Raw genomic sequence first — 12,569 nt, forward strand, 5'->3', positions numbered from 1 at the left:
CTTGAAAGTGTGGCCTGGAGCCCTTAGTCTGAATTCCCGTCTCCTCCACGACACGGTCAAGGCCAGGGCCTCAAACCCTTCAAGACAGCACTGAGTCCAGGGCCGCGAGGAGGCAGAGGTCCCCGCGGCAGAAGACGACTAACCCGACACCGAGAACGCCGCACCCTGGGACCTGCCCGGGCAGCTCCTCGCCTCGCCTCGCCTCTCGCCTCGCCTCGCCCTCCTCAGGCCGTGCCGCCCACACGATCCCGGCGCTTCCCACGCCCCTCCCGAGATCACCGGGCCCCGGACACACTTACTGCCTAAAGCCCAGACCCCCGCCCTGGCCAAAACTCGAAGCGAACGAACTCGCCACAACTGGGCGCCGCCATGTTGGCGCTGGCAGCTCTCCCGCGCCCCGACGCGTGAGGAATTTATGGAATCGCGCGGACTTCGTCTCCCAGGATGCCCTGCGGGAGCGCGGTCCGTCGCGCGGGGCCTTATGGGCAATGTGGTTCTTTCGCCCCCGGAGTTAGAGAGTGGCGTAGTGGGGACAGCATTCCCTTCCCTGCAGGTTCGTGGGTCCACACGGTCAGCCCGCCACTCGTTCATTCACACTTTAAAGTTTATGTTTATTGCTGTTTGCAACTCATATTAGTTGCAGTAGAGGATGCAAAGATCGGTTGTCTTTCGTCCTGGGTGATGCCGAAGTTACTTAAACCTTGGAAGCATCTGTGTAGGGCTCCGAGTTTGCCGTGCGCTTTCAAAGACATTTTACAGGTGTATCTCCGGTGGAAAATGTTCCATATAGCTTTGCTCCTTTATAACATCCTCAGTGTTTATTTTGTCTGTGCCAACTCTCATTCAGAAGAGTAGACTAAAATACCTCAAAATTACCCTCTTGCCCACTTGAGCACCCCTGGTGGACCATTGCAACATCCTGCTCAGGCTTCTCCTGGCATGCCCCCTGTCCAATCCAGGAAAGAATGAGGGAGGCGGGGAGAAAATCATTTTGACTTCAGCTCAAGGTTTGAGAGATTGAGAACAGCAATAGTGATAGAGGAAGTTTCCAGGCAGGAGACAAAGTGAATGCCAGTCTCGGGGATTTGTGTTTGGAACATTTGAGGGGGATGCCCGTGGCTGCAAATGTTCAAGAAGTGTCGGCAGGGAAAGAACTGGAAGTAGGGGACCAGCTAGAAGGTCTAGACTAGGAAACCACGATGGAAATCGCCTGCGTTCGGTTCTCGTCTATCTTCACTCGGCCACGTTGCCGCCTTGGCAGCCTCTTCTTCCTGACTCTCCTCCCTGCTCCCCGGCGCTCTGTGCTGCCGCTTTTCTTCCTGTCTTTTGACTGCTTCTTCTTTGCCCACTGTACTTCATGCCTCTCTTCCTAATAGTAGATATGACTATTCCCAAACTTCCATTCCGTGACCAAGAATGAGCACTGGAAGGTCAGCTCCATGAGGACACAGGCTCACCCTTGTGCACAGCTGTATCCCTGCCACCTCAACACTGCCTGGCTCATTACAGGGTCTTAAAAAAATATGTGTTGAATAAATGAATGGTCTACACCACCATCCTTCTCCTCATCCAGCATCAAAGTCTTGGAGTGGATTTGAGCTTTTATTCATCTTTTCTCCATGAATCCAATCATTTGTGACTCGGAATATTGCCTGGACAATGCTGCTGCCGTTTCCAGGGCTCCCTCTCCGCCTGTCAGACCCTCATGAAGTCTCATCTGCATTAGGATGATAGCCTTTTAGGTGGACTGCCATTTATCCATCCCATCCTGCACTAGGCCCTACGAGATCCATCCGAGGCACTCGCTGAGCTCACAGTTCTCTACCAAAGAGGCTTCAGTGAGTCCCTTGTACCTACTATAGAAACTCCGCGGTGGTCCCTGAGCTTTTCATACTGTATTTCTTACTACGCACCTATTCTCCAGTTAAAGTATTTCCAAATGTGCCATATGCCTTCCTGCTCCTGTGCCGATTCATACTGTCCTTTGCTATGAGGCATGTCCATCCTTCCAGGCCCTCTCTTCAATAAAAGCCCATCTCAAACTCTAACCCATTCATTAAAAATTTTCATATCTCTCTAAACAAGATACGACCTTTTCTCTCATTAGGTTTCAGGATGCCACGTGTCTCTCTTGTAACCCATGTCCCTGACAAAGTCAGATATGATCATTTTGTCAGTATCTCCAAGCCAGGCATTGAGCCTTATCTGCCCTGTAGTCCCTGAAGTTGTTAACACTAAAAGCATTAGCTGCATTATCATTGTTAACACTGATATATGGCTTTATAGTCTATGGTGAAAATTTAAATCCTTTATTTGCTCCACAGAAAGTTAGAGTTGGACTAAGAAAACTGTTGATGAGACTCTGGTCCCATGAAAGTTTCACTCGAGTATTTCTACCGTGTGCAGTGCTGTTCAAGAAAGACTAATGATTCTTTAAAGAAGTATGAGCATTTATCCTGTGCCAGGCAGATGCAGAGAGTTTCCAAGCACTGTCTGATTTAATTCTCACAACAACTGCACTAGGTGGGAACTGACATCACCCCCATTCTAGAGATGAGGAGACTGAGATACTGAGAGATAGATAATTTCTGCAGAGTTACGCAGCAAGTAAGCCTCAATCCAAGATTTGAACCCCAGTGATCTGACTTTAGGCCCTGTGTTTTTTTTTGTTTGTTTGTTTGCTGGGGGGAGGTAATTAAGTGTGTGTGTGTATATATATATATATATATATATATATATAAAATATGATAATTATTATCATATATTATATATATATATATATATATATATATATATATATATATATATATATATATATAATTATATGTATATAATTTGTTTTTTAAACCAGAGGTACTGGGGATTGAACCCAGGGCCTTGTGCATGCTAAGCATGCACTATACCCTCCCCCTTGGGCCTGTGCTCTTAACCGCTGATGCTATCCTACCTCTTCAGCCAGGAAGCTGCCTGCCTGCTTGTCATCCTCCCTCCTTCCTTCCTTCCCTTCTTCTTTCTGCGAATATGTATGACCTTTTCCATAGATCCTACCAGTGAGGCAGTAGATCTGAGCCTTCACTGTCATTATTAGGGAGGGGCAGACATGGACCTGGATGCAAGAAGATGAGGAATTTTTAGTCTGCGAATTAGGGACTACCAGGTTAGTTGACCTTAAAGCCCAACCCCCAGATTCCTGATTCTGGGCCTGGGTGGAAATTTCTCTTGCCCTGTCCACTTTCTTCTTGGTGCCGCCCACAGGGCCTCTCGAGCAGAGCCTGCTGACGCAGTGTTCCCCAGCTGGAAATCCAGTCTCGCACGTGTCTGGAGGCACTGTCCTATAAGCATAATTATTTGGGGCCAACTCTTTCCAGGTTCATGGTTACTTCTGTAAATACCCTGGGATTTTTGCCCCAAATGGTTGGCATGAGGTAAATAACCGGGACCCTAGCCTGAAAAGCTTGCAGTTTTATTTATCGGTATTTTTTTTAATTTGTTTCCTGATCTATGTTGTGTTACTTAATATGTTTGCTATATTGATCTCTACCCTTGCTGTAAACTGCAATCTTTCAGACTGAAGGTTATGTCTTATTAGTGGGTTACTAAATCTGTTCAGAGGGGCTTGTAATCAGCATTTAAAGAGAGAGACAAAAGGAAAAGAAATAGGATAGGATTTGGTTGGATTGAAAAAAAATCAGAGTAACAAGGATAAAGGTTGTTTTATGGAACTGTTGCCAAAAAACCAGCTTCTGTACCCCAGTAGCTAAATTGAGACTCAGAGGCAGAGTTTTGGGAGAATTAGAAAAGAACAGTTTTACTGCTTTACCCCAGGCAAAGGAGTCAGAGCAAGCTGATGCCTTAAAGACTATGAGCCGTCTTGGGGTACGGGTCCTGGGGTTTTATAGAAAAATGGGGACAGTGGTGGGGCTGGGTGGTACCAGTCAGGATATGAGCTGGGGCTACATTCCTTTCATCTTGATGAGAACTTGCTGTTGTTATGGAGGAGTTTAGGAGGGCCTGCTCATTTTCTTGAGGCTATCAGTCCATAACCTTCTTTCAAGAACTGTAGCATAAAAGGATAAGTTATTCTAAAAAAAAGAATGCATGGGGAGGGGAGCGTGTTAATCATAAGATCAATTTAGCTAGAAGTACAGGTCTGAGCAACTCAGAAGTCATCTCGTTAGTTTTCTCCTCTTTCAGAACTTTTATTTCCTATATACAGATGCATACCTGCATAGAGTAGTTCCCCTTAACTGTGGGGACACTTTCCAGGACCCCCACTGGATGCCTCAAAATGCAGGCAGTACTGACCCACATACTATGTTTTTTCCTTTGCATACATACCTGTGATTAAGTTTAATTTATAAATTAGTCACTGCAAGAGAATATCCAAATTGCTAGTGTCACAACTCTTGCCCTTTGGGACCAATATTAAATAAAATAAGGGCTCCTTGGACACAAGCAATGCAATACAGCGACAGTGTATCTGATAATGCAGCCAGCTGCTGAGTGACTAACGGGCAGGGAGTGTATACAGAGTGGATTTGCTGGACAAAGGAATGATTGACCTCCTGGGCAGGACAGAGTGGATACTGTGAGATTTCATCACATTGCTCAGAATGGCGTGCAAGTTAAAACTTATCGATTATTTATTTCTGGAATTTTCCACGTAATATTTTCAGGTCAAAACCTCAGAAAAGTGAAACCACAGGTAAGTGGAGACTTCTGTACTGATTCTCAATGTTACATGTAAATTATTGCTGGGGGTCCTGACCCAAATTGTTTCAAAGCCACTGTTTTTGACCACCTTGAGTCTTTGTATCCCATTCAAGCAAACTTCACCCAGTGTGGGCACATGGGCACTGAAGTGGGGAGGACAAGGCTGGTTTTGGAATACCAGAATAAAAGAGTAGAAATTCTACTTATATTAATTATTCAATATTTAACAGCTTTAGTGAGGTAAACTAGCATATGATAAAATATGACACATAGAATTTGATAAGTTTTGACATATGTAAACCCCGGTGAAATCATCATTACTGATGAAATAAAAATTTGTATTCTAAGACAAGTCAAGGAAAATTTAAATAGAAAAAATTTCTCTGCCTTGTTGGCCCCCTCTCTTCCCTCTACCATGCATTTTGTGTATCTGCTGTATGCATTAACCAGACCTCCCTCTGGGCAGAAATACCTGCTCAATCATAAGAAGCAACAGCATCAACAAGACAACTTAAAGATAACATTCCTTCTTGATCTGGTAAGGGGTCACCATGACCCACCACTTTGTACTTGTGTTAGCAGTAGTGAGACCCCTAAATTAGGATGCCCACCAAAATGTGGGTCCTTGCTGCCAGCTGTGAAAGAATTTGGAGTAGAGGCAGAGAGACAAAGTGAAAAGCTGCTTAGTTGCTCCAAAGAGGAAAAGGAAAGACAGGGCTTGAGCGGGGAGCCATCAGCCAAGATGGCGGTCCAGCTCTAGGTCGGGCCATGTGGACTTTTATTGGAAGCTTCTGCCATCATGTCCTCCTTCCAAGCGTGCTGGAGCCAATCACCTTCTTTTCCTGTCCTTGTATGGGCTGTTCCAGTTGTTGTCACAATCGTCAACTGTCGTGGTGCTGGTGGGTGTGTCATTTATCATGCTAATACATTATAATGAGTGTATAATGAAGCTTAAAGTCCTCTAGAAGTCAACTCCTCTGCCATCTTGGCCCTCGTGGGTTATAACCAGTCCTGTTTCTTTGTGGCTGCCACCTGAGACTTGGATGAGAGTAATTGGTTTCTATTAGATGCAGGGGCGGAGGCATGATCCTGGGGGCAACAGTCTAGTAATAATTTCTGAGATTACTGAAGGGGAGGCTAGGGAAGAGATCTGGTCATCATGCAGTTGTCAGTCTTGAACCTGCTCTTTTAAGACTCAGGGAGGCCTGGGAGACTTCAGCTTTTCTATAAACAAGAGACAGGGTTTGGGGGCAGGTCCCCTGCAGGGTCCTACTTGGTATCAGTTGAAGATTCAGACTATGTAAACTGTTAATAATATGTCATCTCATGTATAGCCCTCTGTCTCAAAAAAACTTATATAACTGTTTGACTTCTGATGGGTGGAAGAATTCTTGGTGCTTTCTGTGAGGCTGTTCCTGGGTTATGATCTTCAACTTGGCTCAAATAAAATTTTCCATTTCTTTCTTAAATGGACTGATCAATTTCTCATTGACACTACATTAGGTGCAACCACAAGCAGACACAGAAGAGAGGCTCAGGAAAATATGTTATACTCGCAGGTCCTAGAGATAAGACACATCACACAGGGCCACATGTCGAAGCACCAGGGCCAGTCAGGAGGTGGTGGCCTTTACTGGAGTTTTCATGGGAAGGTAAGACAGGGTAGGGCAGGGCAAACAGCTTGGGAATGGCTAGTTTGAATAATTTTTCAGGGTCTATGCTATAGGGTGGTCCCTAGTTGCCTAGTCTCTGACCCTGGGATGATTAGGGCAGAGGACTGTTGCTTCCTGTGGCTCTGGGTTTATTAGTTTGCATACCAAAGGCATATTCCGAGCTAGACCCTTTGCTCTGTCTGAGAATTGGCCAGCACAGGGATGGGCAGTTTCTTCTCAACCAAAAGGGTTTTTAAGACCTCAAAACATCATAACACACAGAAAACAAAAAAATACAGGAAGTGTTGTAAACAGATAGGGTAGAGGGTTCCTGGAGAGAGAGAACTAGGCATGGCTTTCTTAACATAAGAGAAGCTATTTTTGGCCTAAGCCTGGCCACAATGCTTGCCTTTGAACAGATCTCAGTACCTAAAGATCTCAGAGGATGTGAGGGGATGCAGAAACCAAGGAAAAGCAATCAAGAAACAATAGTTCAGCAATGAAATAGTCCTAGCTCATCCTTAAGGGACGTGCATCGCAATCTGATACGTATCATTGAGTTCTGCTGGAACTAAGGCCCCCGTGCAGGTGGAGGACGGAATGATGATGTTGACATTTTCTGACTTCAACTAAAACTTGCACTCTGTTGACCTCTGCCCCAATTCTATGCTGAATTCTCCTCTGCTCAAACCCTTTTATAAGTATTGAACTTAAAACTCCCCCAGTTTTGCTGTTCAAGGAGACATTGCTTTGAGAAAGATCTCCTTACTTGCTGCAAGTAACAGATCCTTCCTTCTCCTGATCTTTGGCTTGGTTGTATCTCTGGCTTGACATCCCCCAAGAGGCAAACCCAGTTTTCTGGGTAACAGTGTGATGCAGGAAAAATGGATATGGGGCGTGAGGAGGGCCGTGTCCCAGGTCTTGGTGGAGCCCCTGGGACGTGCCCTGCCAGGTGTGGGTCCCTGGCTTCACACAGGAAAGAATTCAAGTGCGAGCCACAGTTGAGTAAAGGTAGATTTATTTAGAGAGATACATACTGCATAGAGTGTAAGGCAAGAGAAAGGCAAGGAAAGAGGTGTGGGAATTGGGTGCTCAGGTTAACGTAAAAATAGGTACACACTCCACAGACAGAGTGTGGGCCATCTCCAAAGAGGAGGGAGCGAAAAACAGCCACTAGGCTTGGTGTTGCCAGTATTTATGGGCTTGGTAGCTTCACACACCTACAGGTGGGACCATTACAACTACTCTGGGGAGGGGGCTGGGATTCCCAGGAATTGGGCCACTGCCTTTTGCAGTTAGCCTTTGGACTGTCATGGCACCTGCGGGCATGTTATTTATCAGGCTGTTACAATGAGCATATAATGAAACTGAAGGTCCACTAGAAGTCAAACCTCCTGCCATCTTAATCCTCAAGGCCAACTGGGAGTTGAATCTTCCACCATTTTGGTGTTAAATTGCTGCCATTCCTTGAATGGTTGTGCCCTGTCCCTTTCCCTCCTGTCTCAAGTATGCCCTCTTTTCTCATGGATAAATACCTAGGAATGGAATACTTGGGCTATACGGGGTGTGTATGTTTACTTTATTAAGAAACTGCCAAACCATTGTACGGTCCCATCAGCAGCTCAGGAGAAGTTCAGCTCTTCCACGTGCTCACCAACATTTGGTATGGTCGGTCTTCTTAATTTTAGCCATTCTAATAGGTGTGTGTAAATTAAAGTGGGTTTTTTTGGGTAATTAAATTGTGCTTTTAATTTGATTTCTCTAGTGACTAATAACATTGAGCATGTGTCTGCTTGCCATCTGTGTATCTTTTTGGTGAAAGGTGTAATCAAACCTCTGCCTAGTTAAAAATTTTTTTTTCTCATTATTGAGTTTTGAGATTTCTTTATATATTCTGGGCATAAGTTCTTTGTCAGATATATGCTTTGCAAATATTTTCTCCCAGTTTGTGAACTATCTTTTTTTAAATAAAATTTTAATTTCAAAATAGCTTTAGGTTAACAGCAAAGTTGCAAAAATAGCTCAAAAAATTCCATATATCTCATACCTAATTCCTCTCTTGTTAACATATTATGTTACTATGATGCATTTATCACAACTAGTGAACCAATATTGATATATTATATGATGAAACAAAAATCATATTTTATGGCAAGATAAGAAAAATTCAAACTTCAAATTTTTCTTTGCCCATTTGGGCCTCCTCCCTCCTCTTTAGTGTATATTGTGCATCTGTATTAACCAGACTTCATTAGGAGAAAACCTTCTTTCTTAATCTTGTAAGAGGCCACAGTGACCCATGACCCACCACTTGCTTTGCATGTGTAGATCTGGATTGTACGTACTATGAGCAATATATCATTTAATGTACAGCCCTGTGTCTCAAAAACTTATCTAACTGTACTTTGACATCTAGTGGGTGGAACAATTCTTGGAGCTTTCTGTGAGGCTGTTCCTGGGTTATAATCCTCAGTTTGGCTAGAATAGGTTTTCATTTCTTTCTTAGATTAACAGATTAATTTTTAAGTTGACAATAATTAACAAAAGTTTAATTTTATTCACATTTCGTTAGTTTTTACCTTGTATCCTTTTTCTTTTCCAAGATCCCACCCAGGATACATTTAGTTATCATGTCTCCTTAGGCTTCTCTTGGCTGTGAAAGTTTCTCAGGCTTTTCTAATTTTTGATGACCTTGGCAGTTTTGAGAAGTACTGGTCGGGTGATTTTGTAGAACATCTCTTAGTTTGAGTTTGTCTGATGTTTTGGTCAGAGTGGAAGACCACAGAGGTAGTATCTTTTCTTGTTTCCTCATTTATGGATCTCCAATTGTTGAAAAGTTTATCCTTTCTCCATTGAATTCCCTTTTCACCTTTGTAAAAAGTTGGCTGTCCATATATCTATGAATTTATTTCTAGGTACTCTGTTCCTTTGGTCTATGTATGAAATACTTGATTACTGTAGCTTTATAGCAAGTCTCGAAATAAGGTAGTCTTACCCCCTGTCTTAGTTCAGTTGCTATAATGGAATACCATAGACTGAGTGGCTTATGAGCAACAGAAACTTATTTCTCATGGTTGTGGAAGTTGGATGTCCGAGATCAGGTTACCAACATGGTTGGGTTCTCGTGAGAGGCCTCTTCCAGGCTTTAGGCTGCCAACTTCTTGTATCCTCATGTGGCAGAAAGCAGAGAAAGAAAGCAAGATCTCTGGTAACTCTTATAAAGGCACTAATCCTATTCATGAGGGCCCCATCCTCAGGAGCTCATCTAATCCTAACAACTTCCCAAAGGTCCCATCTCCTAATACATTATATGAGGGGTAGGGTTTCAACATACAAATTTCAGGGGGACACAAGTATACAGTCCATAACACCTCCAACTTTGTTCTTTTTTAAAAATTGTTTTGGCTATTCTAGGTGTTCTACATTTGAATTTTAGAGTCAATCTGCCAATTTCTATGGAAAAGCTGGGATTTTTGCTGGGATTGTATTGGATCTATTGATCAATTTAGGAGAGAACTGACATTTTAACAATTTTGAGTCTTCCAGTATAAACATGGTTTATTTCTTTCTTTATTTAAATTTTTCTTAATTTCTCTCATCAATGTTTTATAATTTTCAGTGTATAGTCTTTTACATCTTTTGTCATATTTATCTCTAAATATTTCATATTTTTGATACCATTTCAATGATATTTTAAAATTCCAATTTCCAGTGGTTCATTGCTAGTATGAAGAAATACAATTGGTTTTTGAGTTTTGAGCTTGTATTCCACAACCATGCTAAACTGAACTTACTTGTTCTAGGGGATTTTTAAAAATCCCATTGGAATTTCTACATAGATGATCATGTTGTCTGTGAGTAAGACAGTTTTACTTTTTCTTTCCAAACTGGGTGGAAAAATTTCTTTCTTTTATTTCTATTTCTTGCCTGGTTGCGCTAGATAGGTCCTCAAAAGCAATGTTGAATAGAAGTGGTAAGACAGCCCTCCTTGTATCTGATCTTAAAAAGCACAGTAGTGCATTCTGTCATCCACCAGGAAGTATGATGTTAGCTGTGGTTTTTTTCATAGATGCCCTTTATTAGGCTAAGAAACTTCCCTTCTTTTCCTAATATGCTGAGAATTTTTATCAGGAATGAGGAATGGATGTTGGATTTTATTAAATACTTTTTCTATGCCTATCAAAATAATTACGTGGTTTTACTTTTTAAGTTTATTTATATGGTGAATACTTTGATTGATTTACTAATGTTAAACCAGCCTTGAGTTCCTGAAATAAATCCCACTTGGTTATGATGTATTATCTTTTTATATAGGATATTTTATATGTTTGTCTATATTTATATTATTGAATTTGATTTGCTAAGTTTTTGTTTAGAATTTTTCCTTTTATGTTCTTGAGGGGTATTGGACTATAGTTTTCCTTTCTTACAGTGTCTTATCTAGTTTTGTTATATGGCAATTGCTCATCTCAAAAACCAGTTCTATGGTCTCACAGAGTGAATTAAGAGATTCCCTATGCTTCTACTGGAATATATTGTAATATCTGTACTCCAGAATATTTTCTGGAATGATAAATTGTAGTAGTTCTTTCTCCAATGTTTGATACATTTATCAGTGAAGCCATCTGGGTTTGAAGTCTCATTTGTGGGAAAGTTTGAATTATAAATTTAGTTTCAATTTAAAATATGTAGGTTATTTGTAATCAGCTTATTTATTTCTTCTTGATTAAATGCTAATAGTTTGCATTTTTTAAGAAATTTGTCCATTTCATCTGAGCTGTGGAATATATTGGCATCAACTTGTTCATAAGATTCTCTTATTATTCTTTCACTATTTGTAGAATCTGTAGTGATATTATCTCTCTCATTTCTGATACTGGTAATTTCTTCTTTTTTTTCTGATCCATTTGACTAGAACTTTATTAAATTAATTCATCTTCTCAAAGAATGAGCTTTTGGGTTCACTGATTATCTCTATTGTTTTTGCATTTTCTATTTTATTAAAGTAGACATCATGGGAGGTAGATCGTTCACCACCATTTTTGCTTTTCAGACATTTATCTGAAACATTTCCAGGCACCTGGGTAATTGATGACTAAGCAAATGTCACCAGTAATAGTTTGGATGTCCTGGAAGGAGCCATCTGAGCCCCTAACCGGGACTATGCCCCCAGGTTGGCTCTATAATCCCTGACCGGGTGGTCCTCAAGGTCTTACCTGACACCACTTAGTTTACCCATGAAGGCACCTAGAAATCCTGCATAATATAGTTCAGTTCAGCGCAACTGTGTGTTATATCTGTGTGAAGCATAATGTGGGTCCTGTGGGAGAAGGGGACAAACATGAAGGAAACATATCCCCTGACCTCAAAGAGTGTTTGGTACCATGTGAGAGACAGATACAGAGATTCCTGAAGGGGAACACCAGGGCTATTAGGGCGAGCCCACAGCAGAGGTCTAAACAGAGGAATGTGGAAGCACAGAGAAAAGAGACGGGAGTCCCACAGAGTGCTTCTGTCAAGCTTTGGTCGGGAGACCACCCTCTGCATGCAGCATATTTAAGAAAGGCGACATTCCATCGCATCTCTGGAATGGTCCATGCAGATGGGACTGTCACCATTATCTCAGCATTTGGGGGGGCCTCAGAAGATTCTGGAAATAGAATGAAGATGAACAGTAATTCCAGGAATCACAGAGGCTCTTGTGAACCTCAAGCCCACTGCCGGTGAGGAGGTCAGAGGCAAGGGGCTTCAGATCTTTCCTTGGAATCTGGGATGCCAATCAATTTCTGGGCACAGTCTTTGGTAGTCTGAGGATAAAATCCAAATTTTCCTTTGGAACAAATTGCAAAAATACCAGGTTTATTGAAATTTCCTTCCTTTCTTTCTTTCTTTCTTTCTTTCTTTCTTTCTTTCTTTCTTTCTTTCTTTCTTTCTTTCTTTCTTTCTTTCTTTCTTTCTTTCTTTCTTTCTTTCTTTCTTATCTTTCTGAGTCTTCAGGGTCCAAAAGCATTGCTTAATAATTCTGTTTCTAAAAGGGCATTGCAGCGCGTGACCTCTGCCCATGGCAAAGATCAAAAGCCATTCTCATCTGGAACACATAATACTAGTATTTCAGCACTGCTATTCATCTGTTGTTCTTATGAGTAAATCATTGGCAATGAATTTTTTTTTTTTTTAGTTAATGTATAAATACACGCCCTTTCC

General features: G+C 41.9%; 1 protein-coding gene across 3 annotated transcripts in view; it reads right to left on the reverse strand.

Moving 5' to 3' along the window:
- USP40 (ubiquitin specific peptidase 40) overlaps positions 1-429 on the reverse strand; it is a 76,525-nt gene extending 76,096 nt beyond the window's left edge. For 2 of the 3 annotated variants that reach the window (XR_838640.3, XM_010999019.3), the window contains exon 1: positions 300-408. The gene's annotated coding sequence lies outside the window, so the exon portion shown is untranslated. Of the gene's footprint in view, positions 1-299 lie in introns of all 3 variants that reach the window. The other variant, XM_010999020.3, reaches the window with a different exon arrangement.
- Positions 430-12,569: the final 12,140 nt, after the last annotated feature.

The sequence above is a fragment of the Camelus dromedarius genome, chromosome 4 (genome assembly GCF_036321535.1).
Source record: "Camelus dromedarius isolate mCamDro1 chromosome 4, mCamDro1.pat, whole genome shotgun sequence".
NCBI lineage: Eukaryota > Metazoa > Chordata > Mammalia > Artiodactyla > Camelidae > Camelus > Camelus dromedarius.